This window comes from Marmota monax, unplaced genomic scaffold (assembly GCF_021218885.2).
Source record: "Marmota monax isolate L192 unplaced genomic scaffold, Marmota_monax_Labrador192_F-V1.1 WCK01_AAM20220418_F8-fsc00196, whole genome shotgun sequence".
Classification (NCBI taxonomy): domain Eukaryota; kingdom Metazoa; phylum Chordata; class Mammalia; order Rodentia; family Sciuridae; genus Marmota; species Marmota monax.
In genome coordinates this window covers 391,869-408,934 of record NW_026694390.1, presented here as the reverse complement: position 1 = coordinate 408,934, position 17,066 = coordinate 391,869, and the positions used below count along the sequence as shown (strand labels likewise).

The 17,066-nt window shown below is 48.1% G+C and overlaps 1 protein-coding gene across 2 annotated transcripts in view; it reads right to left on the bottom strand.

Annotated features, from left to right (window-relative positions):
• The window catches only part of Cplx2 (complexin 2), a 78,141-nt gene extending 61,769 nt beyond the window's left edge, over positions 1-16,372 (bottom strand). Inside the window, exons 1-2 of one of the 2 annotated variants that reach the window (XM_046468099.2) lie at positions 16,132-16,372; positions 4,066-4,146 (exon numbers count right to left, since the gene is read on the bottom strand). The gene's annotated coding sequence lies outside the window, so the exon portion shown is untranslated. The remainder of the gene's footprint in view (positions 1-4,065; positions 4,147-16,131) is intronic. The other variant, XM_046468100.2, reaches the window with a different exon arrangement.
• Positions 16,373-17,066: the final 694 nt, after the last annotated feature.

Here is a 17,066-nt window from a genome sequence, read left to right as displayed (position 1 = left end):
CACATATGTGCCAGCCTCTGGGAAATACTGTGACATCTTAGCTAATGCTCACACATCCCTGGGAGGATTGCTTAGGGAAGAGAAGGTAGATGCTGAATGTAGATGTCTGAAGTTCCACTGGTAGAAAGGGATGGGGCTGAGATTTGAATCCAGACAGTCTACTTCTAAATGCTTAGGCTCTTTCAACACCAGTGCCTTCCAAATGCTATTTTTTAAATCCAAAGAATCATTTAAAGATAAAATTGTGTGTGGAAATCCAATATATAAAACAAATAAAAGAAGAGCTTTTGTGATTGAAATCAGGAATCCAGTGCTGCTTCTTTGGGACCTTTCCCCCAACCCCCCAATCCATCTTCTTAATGGTTCTTGAGAACATTTCTTAGAAGCTTGGGACTCTGAGGAACATAATTTTAAACCCAAATTCCACTACCCAGTCCCTTGGCACTATTTAGTTCAGTTTTCCCTGTGAGCCAAACTCCTGAGGGGCAACTTCTGGGTCTATGCTGTCTTTCTTGGCTGGGCATCTCTAGTTTTGAATCTTGGCCATCTTGCTATCTTGAAATTTTCCATCTTGCCATCTTGAAATATTCCACTGGATTTTTTAAGCTTCACTCTGACCTAATTATTCATTCATAAAACACTGATGTCTAAACAGTACCCAGGTTTTTAGAGGGCACAAAGGGGAGACTGAGAGGAAAAGAATATGTTTTCTTTGATGGTCCCAAGATCAATGTGCGAGAGACAAACACAGACATGGCCAAGTACAGCATTGAAAACCTCCCTGCTCACCTAAAATTAATTTGTTGGCTCTGTTACTTTCTGTCCCAGGTGTCTGGTTGCATTCTGTGATGGGCAGTGATAGGGCTGGTGAAGGGGCCCCAGTGATGCAGTCTCCCCTCCCTTTCACATGGTGATGCCAGGGTCTTCCCTGATTCCCTGCTGGAGTTCCTAGGTCACTCCTGCCTTCAGCAAAAAATGCCTGATATAAATTTGGTGTTAGATCATACCTTGTTCAGACCCCTGAATCCTCATTCCAAAAGGACCAATTCACAACTGCCCCAGCATCTGCAATAGGGAACTCTGCCTAACTCCTGGCCTCAGCCTGACTTTTCTTCTCATCATTGAGACTATTTGACTCCCTAACCTCCCACTGGGGTATGTACTAAGGAAGAGGGGATCCTTTGGCCTTAAAAATATGGAAACATCTGGCAGAATTTCTGTATGTTTTTAAGTTTCCTAAAGGATATTCTGCATGGGGTGTCCCCTCACCATGTCAAGGCTGCTATCCTTTGAGTTCTAGCTATAATCTTGATCCTCTCTAAGTCGCTTCCATCTTTGGAAGATTCCCCAAATGTTTTCAATGAGACCCTTGGGGTCTCCTTTGTACTATAGTACTGGGTCTTAGCTAAGCCCAAGTTCCAGGAAGTTTCTTTCTTGGTAGGTCTGAGAGTTGGATTCATTCCCTAAATGCAAAAATACTCAAGTCAATTCGAGCCAGGTCCATTAGATCAACTCTACCCAGGCCAAAGCAAGCCAGTCAGCTCAGCTCAATGCACACATACTGTACTCCTCTACTTCTTTCCTATCACCCTTAGTCAGGCTCTAGTTTGGAGACAGGTAGAATCTAGCCATTAACAAAACACACTTATGGCTCTCAAGGAGTGTCTTTGTTTTCAACTTAGATTCCAGACTCAAACTTTTCCTTCAGCTGTGGGAACCCTCTGCACAAGGGGAAAAGATTCCTCTTTTCTAGACTGCAAACAGCCAAACTAGCCTGATCTCTCAGAACTGCTACCCGAGACTTGCCAAGCCACCCTCTTGGTGTTGTACGACCCTAAGATCCTCAGATCACAGAGTCAATTGTCCCCTTTCCTTTTAGAATCTGGTTCATATGGGTCTGGGTTTATTGATTTAAAAAAATAAACAAAACTTGCACTAAGCACTTACCGTGTGCCAGACACCTTATAAAGGTTATTTCATTTAATTCTGTGAAAATTAGATTGCACAGGTTTCTGTGCAATCAGTGTGGATGCAGAACCAGTTAAGTGACCACCCAGACTTTAACCCAATTTCAAAGCCTGTACTCATTTGCATCACATCTCAGTGTCTCTTAGAGCATTGAAAAGAATCTATCATAAAGGGTAGAGAGATCACTAAATACTTAAACAAACACATTGTGTATGGAGGGAAAGAGTGGATTAATTAATATTTTATGTAAGGCCGAATCCCACCTGACTGGTTTATTAGAATCCTTTGAGAAGTGAACTATATAGGGAGATAAAGGGTGACTTTCACAAAAAGCCTTTGTCAAGCTTCTATCCCAAAGCCTATTAATAAAATTGATTCATTATAGAATTGGGCAGAGGTGGGTGGTAAGTGGGAGGGAGTCTATTTTTGCATGGATAGAGAACTGGCTTAGAGACAAGAAAGAGGGTGGAGATAAATGGGTGCTTTTTCAAATGAAGAACTAGGGATCCCCAGGAATTGATTCTGAGTTTGGTTTTATATAATGCTCAGTACTCATGCATTGAGCACCCAGTGTATACAGGCCCTGCACTAAACAGGGGGGGTTACCCAAAACCAGCAGGACCTAGCTCCTGTCCTGAAGAAGCCTAAGGAAGAAAGTGCTCAGTGACATCTCCAAGTTTGCAGAGGACAAGAAACTCCTCAAAGGAATGAAGTGCCAAGACATTGGAGATAAAATTGAAAAGGTGGCTGAGGGAGTGGAAAAATCCCCAGACCAACAATCAGCTTCGAGGTCTACTATCAGCTCTGTTGCTGACACGTTGTGTGACACTGCACAAGTCTCTTCCCTCTGGGTTTCAGTTCTCTCTCCTACAGCAATGAAGGGATTGGATTAGTTCACCTGTAATGCTGGGGAGCTTGGAATGAAGGACAATGACTTGAAGAAGGAGAACTGGTTATGAGAAAGTCTCTATTTCTTGCAGCCAAAATATTCTCTTCTGTCCTGCACCGTGATGGGGGACTACTCTCTCTCTCTCCCTCTTTCCATTTGTGAAAAGTAATGACAAGGCAGAGAGCCGTGAGGTCTGTGAGGCTGGGGCTCCGAGCCCAGCCTGGAATCCCTCAGTGGCATTCTCTGCAAATGACTCAGCATCATAAATAGCTCCCATCTGGATGAGCAATGATATCTATAGCGATCGAGCGATCTCTATATCCACACACACTCTCTCTGTGCAAATATGTGGCTCACTGTATGCTAAATATGAGGTGGCCTGGAGTCGTTCCTCCTCTTAAAAGACTATTTGGTATGAAACTCAAGACTGTTTATTTAAAGAAACAAGTTTACAACTAGGCACATTGGATTACTGGTAGTGGGTGGTGGGGAAGAGATGATGTGGATGGAGGGATGCTAGATATGATCTCAGCTTGGCCAGCCACCCAGAAGAGGAGCTAAGGTTGACTACTCCACCTTTGTCCTTCTGTCCACAGCAGAAGGGGCTAATGGACACCATACCCAAGATGCTTGAGATCCTTGGATGGGGTGGGAGTAGAGGTGGGGGTGTTGAGCTCATTAGAGCAAAAAGAGGTGATTCAGCAGAAAGAGCACAGGACCTGGCGATGACAGGTAAGACAAGTTCTAGCTCAGCCCTGCCCTGCTATTCGTCTTGGGCAATTCATCAATTAGCTCATTCATTCATCAAACAGATACCACGAACCTACAAAGTGCACAGGGCAAGAAAAAATAGGTCAATATTCAGCCTTACCATCTACATACATTTGGGCAAGTTGTTTCCCCCTCTGAGTTTCAATCTCCTCATCTGTAACTGGGGATAATAATATCCACCTCTGGAGGGCAGCTCAGAATAAGACAATTCATGAAAAGCGCTTCTCTGTCGTAAACGACTCTTCAGATGCAATCTAACACCATTCTGCCATATTGCCTAGTTGATCCATCTCATTCCAACTTAAGGAGTGTTCTTGGTGAACTCAGAGGGGGAATGTCATCATGACCCTCTTCATCAGAACCCCAAGGCTGGGGGGTGGGTGCAGTGGTGCTTTCTGAATACCACCCATGGGTGTGACCCAGGGCAGTACCCTTACCTTTGCTTCCTGGCTAAGCTGGGATGCAGGAGCTTTCAGTCAGTGATCAGAGCAGAAAGCATGTCAGAGATGCCCAACTTCCTAGAGGAATGAGAGAATTTTGAAGGTGAAGAGAGAGCTCATGGGGTAGGCAACTTCCCGAATGCACATGGAACCCCAGGAGCAAATGAAGTGTCTCTGAAGGCCACTACTGCTTCTGTTAGTTGTATCAAATGACTGGGCAGGATGGGGCTGTGTCAGGCATCAGCCCCAACTGCTGATCCACTTCACTAACCTGATAGCAGCTGCCTACCTGACCCATTGGTTGAGGCAATACTTGGATTATATGCTGGCTACAATGTTTTATGACATAAACATATTGTTTTATGACATGATTCCTCATCTGTAAAATGGGACTGCTGCTTCTCTGTCACTCTCTCTCTCTCTCTCTCTTTTTTTCTTTTTATGTGTGCAGGTGTGTGGTACTAAGGATTGAACCCAGGGGCACTCTACCACATTCCAAACCATTTTCACTTGTAATTTTGAGACAGGGTCTTGCTAAATTGCCTGGATTAGCTTCTGACTTTCTGCATCGGCCTCTGGGGTTGCTGGGATAACACGAGTACCATCACACCCAGCAAAATGGGGCTTCTAATAGCACCACCCTCCTACATTAAGTACTGAATAAGTTCTGGTTCTCATTGTTAAATATGATCATGCCTGTGAAGAAGATGCCTATTACACTGTAGCCCCTCAAATTTTAGTTACCTTCCTCTGCTTTGTTCTAGGAGGCACCAAATATTCCTTAGAAGGTAAGGATGGTCCTTCATGCCCAAGGCCTGGCAGAACATAGGCCCCATTAAGCGTTTGTTGACTAACCATCACTTGACATGTTTGCTGGATTTTCTTTCACATATTAGGATTAGTGAGGTCAATGTTTCATCTCCATTTTTAGATTGGGAATAACAGGGGTGGAGAGGGTAAGATAGTCTGGTCAAGGTCACACAGAGATAAGTGTGGAGCTGGGATCTGAACCCACAATCCTCCCTCTTTTCACGCCAGTCCCTGTTCTCTTTTGCAGTTGGGGCCTCTCTTGGTCAAGCCCTAAGGTCTGGGCCACTGAAGGGGCCTGCAGTGTTTGCCAACCTCCCCTGCATATAACCTGTTACTTCTTCCTCTATTTTTCTCTTCTTTTCAAAGTGGTCCTATGGGGGCAAATATCATATATGGGAGTTGGGACTGAGGTTCAGAAGAATGAAGAGCTTCCAGATCATGGACTTAGTAAGGAGTGAAGGAGGGGTTCTAACAAATATGCCTGGCTCTAAGACCCTGATGTTACCAGCAGCCTTCTGGACCACCTTGGACAACAGCATTCTGACCCCTGGGTCTCAACTGAGTGAACTTGCCTAACTTTCTCTATGGCACTATCACCTCCCCCACAACCCCTCAATCCCACTGTCAGAATTAATTCCCTGATGCAGGGACTGGCTGCTCACCAGCACCCGTGCCTTAGCAGGACTTGCTAGGTATCTGCTGAGTGAATGAGTGAATGTGGTAAGTGAATGAGTGTGCCCGGTCATTTCTACATGCTGGTGACAGAGTAGTAGAAAGAGCAACATGGCTCCTGCTCTCAAGGAGCTGACAATAAAAACTCACAGCTGGATTGGAAACTGGGCAGAGTTGTTGTTTTGTGATGGGCTGGGGCAGGGAGCTAAGGAGGGCGTGTATGTGGGAATGAAGCCTGACCTCTGCCCAGGGCATGGGCAGCTCAGAGAAAATGGCAGCTTCCCTGTCCTTGGGCAGGGCCACCTCTATGCACGGTCAAGCATCTGACCTTTAAGATGGCAAGGAAAGAAAAACACATTGAGTGTTGACCTACTGCTGAGTCCACAACAGCTAGCACATTGCTGACACATATAAGGTATTGCCTGGCACATAGTAGGTGCTCAGTAAGCTTTTGTTGAATGGATGACAGATGGGCAGAGAGGATTTGGGGCCTTATGGGAATCGAGTGTTAACTTCCAGAATGATTATCCCTGAGTGGGGCTTTATTCTATAGAACCCCCTCATGTGCCAGTTATCCTCACTGTGCAGGTGAGGGTCCATTTTCAGTGTGTCAACTATGAACCCAGCTCCTCACAAGCACTATTTCGAACATTCTCATTAGCTTGGCAAGGCCAATGTCACAGCTCCTATCTCACAGAAGATGGCAAGGAGGCTCAGTGAGGATTGATCTTGCATGATTGTAACCCAGGTCTCCTGCCTTATTCTAGGAGCAAGATGTAAAAAGTCCACAGCCTAACAGGGACACAAACAGGAGAACAGAGTCACATGCAGTATGACTCCCAGATTTGCCAAAGGGGCTTCCCTCTGCCGAGAGCAGCAGGGAGGGCACCTCTGAGAAGTCAGGCTTGTGGCTGAGGCATAGAGGAGGCCAAGCAGACAGTGGGGGTGCTTTCCAGGCAGAAGGCACAGCAGGCCCAAAGGCATGGAGAGAACATGATCCACTCAGGGAACTGGGAGGAAGGTCGTGGGGCTGGAGCCTGGGGGTGAAAGATGAGACTGGCAGGTGGTCAGGGCCTGTGGAGGAAGGTCCTGACAGAAGCTGAGATAGGCCACCTTGTGCCTCTGGAGAGGAGTACAGGGGGTATGGGAATGAGAATGGGGTATGAAGATAGGAATCCTGGGATGTTTGCCAGGCCACAGACAGGGAGACACCTTAAGGCAGTGGCTCCGGGGTAGCAAAGACGGGAGGAGAAGGAAGCAGGACTTGGTGCCTGATGAGGTAAGGAGTTGATGAAGGAGACTCAGCCTCATGGACTGGGTCTAGTCTTCCCACTAGTTGACCCACCCTGTTAGAGGAGTTAGAGGCCCTCTCCTGACCCCCAAGAAAATCACTGCTGCAACTCTAGCCCCAGGCCCAGGCCCGAGGCCCAGAACCCACTTGACTACTTGCAGATGGTGTCTTGGCAACCTCTCAACCTTCACCTTGGCAACACTACCCTCTTTACTCCCTCTCCTCTGATTAGGCTGGAAGGCAAGGTGGAGCTGGGATGTGTCCTGACCCCTAGACCTGTCCAGAGAACAGACCAGTCAGGTGGAAAAGGTGGGTTTCAATCCTGGGAAGGGCTCTAGGCTGGGAGCCTTGGGAGCTGGGTTCTGATCTGAGACTGATGTTCTGTCTGAGCAACCTTGAACAAGTTTCTTCCCTTCCACCGGCCTCAGTTTCCCTTCTGTAAAATAGGAAGGTTGAACAGTACCATATCCAGAGTCCAACATGTTCCATGGTTGATCTTTTTCATGGTTGGATGCTCTATTACTAACACAGATTTTAGTGTCAGACTCCAGGAATGTAAATTCTGGTTACCTTAGACAATTTGCTTTATCCCTGAGTCTAGATTTTTTTTTTCCTATAAAATGGATATATTTCACGCTTTCTTACCCAAAGGGTTATGACAGTCAGTTGAAATGCTATTAACTAAATTGATTTATAAATAGCAAAGAGATATACAAATATTATCTATTCCGTTTCATTACATGGGCTGTTCTCAGGCACAAATTTCTTGAACTACCAGTGCAACCATCACAACCACAGCGTTTTTTGAACACTTACTACATGCCAAGCATTCTGATGAGTATTTTCCTAATATCTTCTTAGTTTATCTTCACAGCAACTATATGAATTACCTGTTATTATTATTCCCATTTTACAGATGAACAAAATGGAGGACTCACATGGAGAAATGTAGAAAGAGCTTGGTCAGGTTCCCTGGCTTCAGAACTTGAGTATTTAAGATTTAATGAGGTGTCCATCTCAGGAGCTCATCTCTCCATCTTGAGTTTTTCCTCTTGCCTGGAGTCAAGATCTAACTGAGAGCCCAGTGGGTAGGAAAGCAGCACTAAAATTTAATGAGCATCTCTTTTGTGCCAAGAATCGATCAGCTTCTCAGATTTAATGTGTGTGCCAATCACCAGGGGCTCTGGTTAAATGCAGATTCTTATTCAGTAGGTCTGGGATGCAGCTGAGATTCTGCATTTCTAATCAACTCCAGGCCGATACTAATGCTGCTGGTTAGGAGACCACACTTTAAATTGCCAGGTGTTAGAGGACTTCAGACATTATTTACTGAATCCTAGGGGACTAGATTTTATCAGCCCTGGGATCCCAGATAAGGAAATTGAGGCCTAAGAACTGACCAGTCAGTTCTGGGCAGGTCTAGTGGTCAGGAGACATCCCAGCTCCACCTTGCCTTCCAGCCCAATCAAAGGAGAGGAAGTGAAGAGGGTAGTGTTGCCAAGGTGAAGGCTGAGAGGTTGCCAAGACACCATTTCCAAGTAGTCAAGTGGGTTCTGGGCCTCGGGCCTGGGCCCAGGGCTAGAGTTGCAGCAGTGATTTTCTTGGGGGTCAGGAGAGGGCCTCTAACTCCCCAGGGTGGGTCAACTAGTGGGAAGACTGACTTTCAATGCTAGACTCAGTTCATTACACCTTACCAGGAATAAGGTGATGCACCTGACTCAGGGTCCCACAGTATATAAGGGATGGCATGAACCCAGGTCACCTCAACATTATAGTGCCCTGGGTTGCAGCCCCTGCATCACCTTCTTGATGTGTGGTCCTTGTTTTGGGCTTCTGTCTCTATAGAGGAGGCAGGCAGAGGTCAAGGCCCCTCATGAGCAGACTAGATCCCAATGTGGCTGAATGGGGCAGGGCCTGACCTAGGCAGTGTCAGTGCCAGTGAGAAAACTCTCAGGACTAGGACTAGATCTTGCTCATGTCTGACTTTCCTCACTTGCTGCACCCTAATCCCAGCTCTTTTATGTTCTGACTTTATTAGAATTTTTGATATTTTAGTCATAGAATTTTGGCATTAATTTTATTTTAAAAAATTGCAGTTGGGTGTGGTGGCACACATCTGTAATTCCAGCAACCTGGGAGGCTGAGGAAGGAGGATTGGAAGTTGGAGGCTAGCTCTGTCAACTTAGGGAGACCCTGGCTTAAAATAAAAAATAAAAAGGACTTGGAATATAGCTCAGTGGTAAACTGCCCTTGAGTTAGATCCCTAATACCATAAAATAAATAAATACAAATAAAAAATTGAGGTGGGTTGTGATGGCTCACACCTGTAATCCCAGTGACACAGGAGGCTGAGTCAGGGTGCAAGTTGAGGCCAATTTCAGCAACTTAGCAAGGCCCTAAGCAACTTAGTGAGACCCTGACTTGAAATAAAAAGGGCTGGGAATGTAGCTCAGTGGTGGTTTAAATCCCCTCCCCCAAAATAAAAAAAATTTGCATAGAATATTATTTACCCTGATGGCTGAGTTTTTAAGCACCTCCTTACATTTTTGCATGGTGGGGGGAGAATGGCTCTCTTACTGGCCTCACCCGGGTCTTGCTAGCCCTTTGTCTTTTCCCTCCCCTTCCAGCCTAGCTATCTATCTGCACTACACCACAGTGCCCACGTGCCCACGGCAGTCCTCCAGCTAAAGGATTTACTTCCCAGCAGGTGAATCCTGCAGATGCTTCACTTGGCCTGCCCTTTGGCTGACCTGCACTGGCCGATGGCACTGGGGCCTCTGGGCCTGGGAAGATTCAGAGGATCACTCTGAAGTGGGCTTCCCTCCATCTAGCCCCTTAACTGGCTGTGTGGCTGAGGGTGTGGCTTCACCACAATTTAGATTGCACCACCCTTCGGTCTCACAAATATGTTCCACGCCGCCCTCAAGGGCCTATCCAACATGTCCCCTCCACTCTCCTACCCTCCTCATCCACTGCCCCCCATCCCCGGCCCTGCTTTGTTCCTATCCTGAAACCTTACTGAGCTCTTTCATCTGCACTTTCTGCTTCCTCTGCAAGGGTGCTCATCCATGGCCTGACTCTTCTCAAGAGACATCAGTTTCAATCCTTCTCCCTTGAAGTCTTTTTTGGATACCTTATTTAAATACCACCCCCCTCCATCCTCCTTGCCATATCCCCCTCTTTTGTTTCCCTCTTAGCATTTATAGGACCTGGTAACACTATTTTATGTGTTCACTTGCTTGTTTTCTATCCTCCCACTAGAACTTGAGCTCTGTGAAGACACAGCCCTTGTCTGTCTTATTCTTTCCAGCTCCTAAAACAGGTACTGGCCCATAGTAGGTGCTCAGTGAGTGTGGATAACTCAGGGAACCAATCCCTGGGCTTTAGCTTCCACACATGGGAAGAGAGATGATAACTCTAACCCCTCAGGATAACTGACAGAATTGAAGGCCTGTTTGCACATATGCTGTCACTAGACAAAATGACTCAGTGAGGCCTGGCAGTATCATCCCCATTTTACCAATGATGAACTTGAAGCTCAGAAAAATGATGGGACTTGCTTCAGATTTCCCAGCTAAGAAGTGCCTGGCCTGGGGTTCTCTCCTGTTGGAGAAGTGCCTGGGCCCGTGCCCTGTTCTAAATAGGCATTCAGCGATGAGAGCTGGAACTGAGATCCTCCTGCCATCTGCTGCTTGAACTGCAAGACCCTTCTTGCCCGCCTGGCTGTCGCAGTTTCCCAAGGAGTCAGAGACAGGAATTCTAATGGCCGAGGAACACAAAGACCTGCCTTTTTCAAACACAGGGATAGATTTTTCTCTGCATTGGCAATTACCATACTGAATGTCTGGGGAACGTTTTTTTTATCTTTCAGGCACTTTACCAAGATTAACTTCTGAACCTTATGCGGCAATGCTTGTTGGGGATTGGTGGGGTGGGGTGGCAGGGGAAGTGTGGGTGGTGGTGTCTTTTGTCACGAGAAAACCTGGGGTTTGGAGGGACTTGAGATCCCAACACAACACCTCTACATGTTTGATCTAGTTTCCTGAGTGGCTTCTCAACTCTTCCAAATGCATTGACCTTTTGAGGAATTCAAGGTTTCTGATGTTTCCTGTCCTACTTGGTCACTGATTCGGCAATGTATTTCTCAAATGTTTACCAAGAATATCTTAGAACTGAGGATGCAGTGGTAGAACAAAATATATACTGCCTTTGCCTTCCTACAGATATCGGATCAACGGGGGAAACAGATAACAGAATCCTGCCTGAATTGGCTGTGTCGTGATGGGTAAGTGCCCTTCCCTCTCTGGGCCTTTGGGTTTTCTCTTACTCTCCATTCTTAACCTCCCTGCTTACATGTTTCTGATGGCTCCTCATTGCTTTCTGAGCAAGATGGGGTTCCCTGGCCTGAGATTCCACATTCCTCTGAGTTGGGTTCCAGTTGACATTCCTCAGCATGTGCTTCCTGTTCTCCCACCCCCATTTTGCCACATTTTAATTTAGCAGTACTCATGTGGCTAAACGAGTTCTGAGTGCCAGAACTTTCTGAGTGCTTCACCAGCTTAACTTAACCCCCACAGAAACCCCTTAGATAAGGGGATTTGGGTTCTCATCATCTCTGTTTCAAGGATGAGAACATGGAGGCACACAGAGGTAAATAGCTTGCCTAACCACTCACTGGGCAGGGCGGGGGTTTGAATCCAGGCCATCTGGCTCCTGGGCCACACACTGCTCTGCTATCATTGCTGCCTCTCTGGTTACCTGCATGCCAGCCCTACTTACTCTTATTTTCCAGGTACAACTCAACAACCATCACCTAATTCCTTGAAGCCTTCTCGGATGCCCCCATGCTGCACACCCCAGGCATCCCTCCGGACAGGGTGCTGCTGTTCTTGTTTGTGTATGGTCTCCTTGGCTGAACGCTAAGCACCTCCAGGCAGCAGAGGCTGTGTCTCTCCCTCTCTGCCTCCCCTGTGCCCAGCCCAGCATTCTTATGGCATCCATTCTCCATGCAGCAACCTGAGGTATATTTAACAACAAAACCAGTTTTTAATCACTTTCCTGCTTAAAACCATCTGGCAATCATCCACAGTATTTTGAATCAAATCCTACATTCTGAACAGGCCTAGAAGGTTCCGTGTGACCTAACCTCTCCCCTCCCTGCCTTCATCTGCTGCCACTCCCCTGCTTGCTCACTTGCTCAAGCCACACTGGCCTCCTGCCTGTCCCCAAACAGTCCAGCCTCACATTAGGGCCTCTGCTAGAGCTAATTCCTCTGACTGGAATGTTCTTTCCCACAGTTTTACATAGCGATTTCTTCTTGCTATTTGGATGTCAGTTCCATGTCACTATTTTGGACAGGCTGTCCCGATCTGTTTGTCTCTTTATATGTTTCCATATTTACCTGTTAAATGATATTAATGATGGTGTCTACTGTGAGTCTATAAGCCCCAGGGGAGCAGGGATGTGAGATATCTTGTTCTGCTATGTCACGAGCACCTGGAACGGTGCTTGACACAGAACAGCCACTCAATGAATAAGTGTCTTGAAGGAAGAGTAGAGACTCATCAAGTTCCTTTGGGATTCTACATATTGCAATTCAACTAGACAGAGACAATATAATACCTCTAAATTGGTCTCATCCCAGGCTAATAGCTGGGATAATTTCACAAGGTGAAGTTCACAATTTTGATCACCTGCCTTTGTCTTGCCTGACTCATCCTCCCAGAAGGAAAACAATTTCGTTGGCTGTTCTCTGTTGACTTCCCTTCAGTGGGGATGTTAAGAACTCCTTTCATGGGTTCTCATACTGAAGACTTGGGGGAACTTGTGAGATCTTATCTTTCCCATTTTTAAGTCAAGGAAGGGCTTTCCTGAAAAATGAAAATGCTGACTTGTGTAGTCAGAGCCCTAGAGCCTGATTGGGGCAGATAAACCCGTCATAGCTGTCACATTGCATCAGTAACTGGAGAGACATTATGCTCCAAAAAGGCTCAAGAGCTCTGAGTCCTGCCAGGGTCTGGGCCAAACACTACTCATTTAACACATCAAAGGAGCTGTGGTCTGTAGTCCAGAGGGATGTGCAGCCAGATTCAGGGCTAATGGAGAAAGGAAAGGCTTCCCATGCATCTGGTTGACTGGAAAAAATCCACAGAAATTAGGCCCGGGTGTCTGATTGCCGAGCCCTTGGGGCCAGTCAGGAGATTAGCACCATGGCCAGAAGGTAGTGGCCAGCAGGAGCAACTTACTTCAAAAATATGTAGAGGGGCAATTTATCAAAGGGCCCAAAGACCACCTGTCAAACATGACCACCCTCTTGAGAACTAGGAATACATTTCTTGCTTTCCTCCCCTTCCTCCTGCTGCCTCTATGAGCTGGTGAAGAAAATGCCATCCCATGTTTATGTGCGGAGAAACTCCAAGGCTGAATATTCTAGTCAAAATGGTGAACTGAAAAAACTTCAGATTATGGGTTCAAAGACCTTGGCTCTGGCTTTAGCACTGAGGAACTCTCTGTAAATTCCTTCCCATTCCTGACCCTTGTCTTTCTCATCTGTAAAATGTGGCTTGATGATTTCTAAATCAGTGATTTCCATAACTTCAAGCTTCTATCTTCATGAGTCCCTGATTCAGATTATTTTGAAAGGGAAACACTTTTTCTTTTCGGGGCTCCATTTGTCTTTTGGTCTATCTTTCAAATAGCTGCTGGCCTATGGCCTTAGTGTAGGTAGAGGAGTTAAACAAGCCTTAGGAAAAACCTGTTGAAGGTGGATGCCTGCCCCCTCATGCTTATTTTTTATTTTTTAGTTGCATTTGGACACAATACCTTTATTTTATTTATTTTTATATGGTGCTAAGGATCAACCCAGGGCCTTGCATGTGCTAGGCGAGCATTCTAATGCTTAACTACAACCCCAGCCCCTATTTTTTCCTAAAATAATTTCTTCTAAAGCATATGGTTTATCACCAAAGTGTGGCCTATCTCTCAAAACTTTCTGCTAAGGACAGGAAAGTTCAGGACTGAGAAGGGAAAGTCATGATTTGAGTCAATGACTTTCAAGGTGGTACAGCATCTGAATGGCAGAAGTTGTTATTGATGTTAAAATCTTTCCTCATGAAATGATGTGATGTGTTGTACAACATTTTGGGTTTGCTTTAAAATAAGTTGGGGTGTGTGTGAGCGCGCGTGTGTGAAAGAGATGAGAGTAGATGTTGATGTGCGTGATGAGAGTGGGTCTGAGTACAGAGGAAGCAAAATTGGCCAACTGTTAAGGCTGGATGATGGGCATGTGGGATTTTATTACGCTAGTTTTGTATTTTTCAAAATGTTTGAAATATTCCACAATAAAAGCCCATTTAGAAACTGGCTGCAGCCTTTCTACTCTCACTTCCCAGTGCCCATCCTGAGGACCTTCAGGCATGGTGACATAAACCTGGTCGCTGTGATTTTACATCTCTATGCCTTTACACACAGCTTCATGTGTCTGAGGCCCTTTCCCTCTTTCTCCCCCCACAGTTCCACACTCCTGCCTCCCAAATCACACAGCCTTGTTTATTAGCTTCCATACTTAATCACACCACACTGACATTGTGTTTTCTGTTTCCTCTGTTGGTCTGTGACATCCTTGGGACACTTCTTCATCCTACCAGAACATGGCCAGTGTTTGGCACATGATAGGTACTTAGCACATGTTTACAAAAGAAATAACAGCAACCATTTTTTGAGCATTTACTAGGTGACAGACACTACACTAAACTCATTACACAGCTTTTTCATCAAATCCTCACCATAAGCAGGTGCTATTAATCTTATTATTCCCCTTTAATAGCTGAAGAGGGTGTCAGGAGGTCCCTTTCCCAAGGCCATATGCTAGTAATTGACAGAGCTGAGACTGCACTCAGAATGGAAACCACTCTGCTCCTCTTGCATCTGGAATTCTGTAAGACTTCTCCACATTATACAACAGTCCCCAGGAATTAAGGAACTTGGTTTTAGGCCCAATTTTGCTACCAAATTGCTGAGTGACCTTGGTGAGTCACGTCTGCCCCCAAGGCCCAGTCTCCCGGGGAGAGTATCTGTGATCTAGAGGACCACGTGATCCGAAGGCCCTCCCAGCTTCAGCTCCCAGAGAAAAGGTTTCTCTTCCAGGTTTGGTTTCCTGCCGCGAAGCTGGCTTCCCTGTTTGGGAACCTCCCCGCTCCTCAGGCTCTCTCAACCTCTTTTCTTGCTGATTACAGTCTCCCAGAGCTGAGCCGCGATCCCCCACTGCAGCCCGGGTCGCCTCCTCCCCTCTCCCTTCCTTGCAGGCTGGGATTTCTCGGGTCGTGCGGGTGGAACACTGGGCAGGTGGGAGGGGGAGCCCGGAGCTGCCCGGTTCCTCCGCGCTCGGCTTCCCGGCGCTTTCTCGGCCCCCTCCCCCCGCGGAAACTCAGCCTCACACTTTCTAGGGATGTTCCGCGGACAGCCGGAGTCAGGGACCGCCGCTGCCAGCCGCGGGCTGCTGGGTTAGTCTCTTGGAAGTCCGTGGTCCTGAGCTGGGGTGGCGGTCTGGGCAAAGAGGGGGCGGCGCATTCCTTCCTGCCAGCTCAGACTAGGCCCAGCTCGCCCAACCGGAGCCCAGGACCCTCCTATGCCCGACTCCCCTTCTGCCCTCTTCCCGACTTGCAGCTGACACCCGCCATTGCACCGCCAGGCCTCGGCCAGCCGCAGACCCGAGCCAGAGACGCGCGGCTGTGACTAGGCCCCCCCCTCCGGCTCGCCCCTGCCCCAGCTCCGGGAGAAGCCGAAACCCCCCAGTCGATGCCGCCGCCCACCCGCACGGAACTCCGGGGGCCCCTGCCCCTCGGCTTTGTTTCGTCGCTCGCCAGGACGCCGCCGGCTGGGCAGAAGCTGTCCGCCGCGGCGGTGCTGACGCGGGGAGTGGAGCCGGCGGGGGAGAGGGACTGTCCTCGGCGGCCGTGGTACTGAACCGGGACGGGAAGAGGAGAGGACCCCGCCGGGCGGGCGGCCCCAGTCCACCGGTGCAGGGCGGACCCCGGGAGGAGGACCCCGCCCGGCACGGCGGCTGGCCCCGAGGTGCTGCTGAACCGTGAAGGAGGGAGCCGTAGCGCCCTCCGCCTCGCCCCGGAAGAGCCGGCGGCGGCGGAGAGCTGCCGAGAGAGGGAGAGGCCGGAGGAAGCCGCCTTCGGGGAGCTCGGCAGCGCGGGGCCTATGGCCAGGGTCTCTCCAGCGAACCCGCTCGCGCGGAGGACGGGGCGGCTCAGCCACAGGGAGCGAGCGCGCCTTCTACGAACCTGTTGGAGGCTGCAGCTCCTCCGCGGCCGACCAGGGCGCCCGGGACCGAGATTCTGGCGCGCCTCTCCCTCCCCTCTTCCTTGCCTCCTCCGCCAAGGCGCTCCCTCCTGCCTGGGTTAGCACATGTGCGCGCGGGGGGCGCCGAGCCCCTCTTCTGTTCACCCCGAATGTCAGCCGAGCTGCAGGGCACCGAGCCGAGAGGCCTCCCCCAAGGGCTGACCCGCTCCCAGGGAGACCCAAGCTTCCTGAGAAAAGAGGCGGGGGCTGGCGGCGGGGACGAGAGAGGGCGCCAGCATAGGTGGCTGTGAAATCAAGAGGGAGACTTGGGGAGTTCCCCACACACGCAGTTCTGCCTTGAAGTTTGGAGACTTAGGGGGGTCCCTCACTAGGGCATCCTTTCTTGGATCTCGATCTCCCTCCCTTGCTCTTCCTCAATTTCTGTGGCCAAAAATCAAACCTAGGTCTTTATTTACACCTACCTGTTCTATTGCTGGCGCCACTCACTAGCCTTACTGCCTCTAGAACCTTATTCTTGTTACCAACCCTGCCCCAGAGAGATCTTTCTAAAAATACGGTGTTTTTAAAGTCCTTCACCAGAAAGACCCAGTACCTCCTTTCTATCTGTATCATGACCGAGGACCACTCATTCTCAACAGGATTTTCCCAGTGCCTTAGTACCTACTATTTGTTCCCTTTGGCCGCAATGTTCTTCCCCCCTTATTCCTTATGTTTAATCTGTAAGCTAAAGTGTTTGCCTTCTCAGTGAAACTTTTCCCGTCCCCTGTGGCACAGTCTTCTGAGCCTCCCTCAGCTTTTACATGCCTCTACTAGATTTCCTATCACATCGTGTGACAATTATCTCTTCATCTATATCCTCAACTGACCAGCTCATGAAAACTAGCTCTATATTTTACTTTTCTCTGTATCTTCGTCT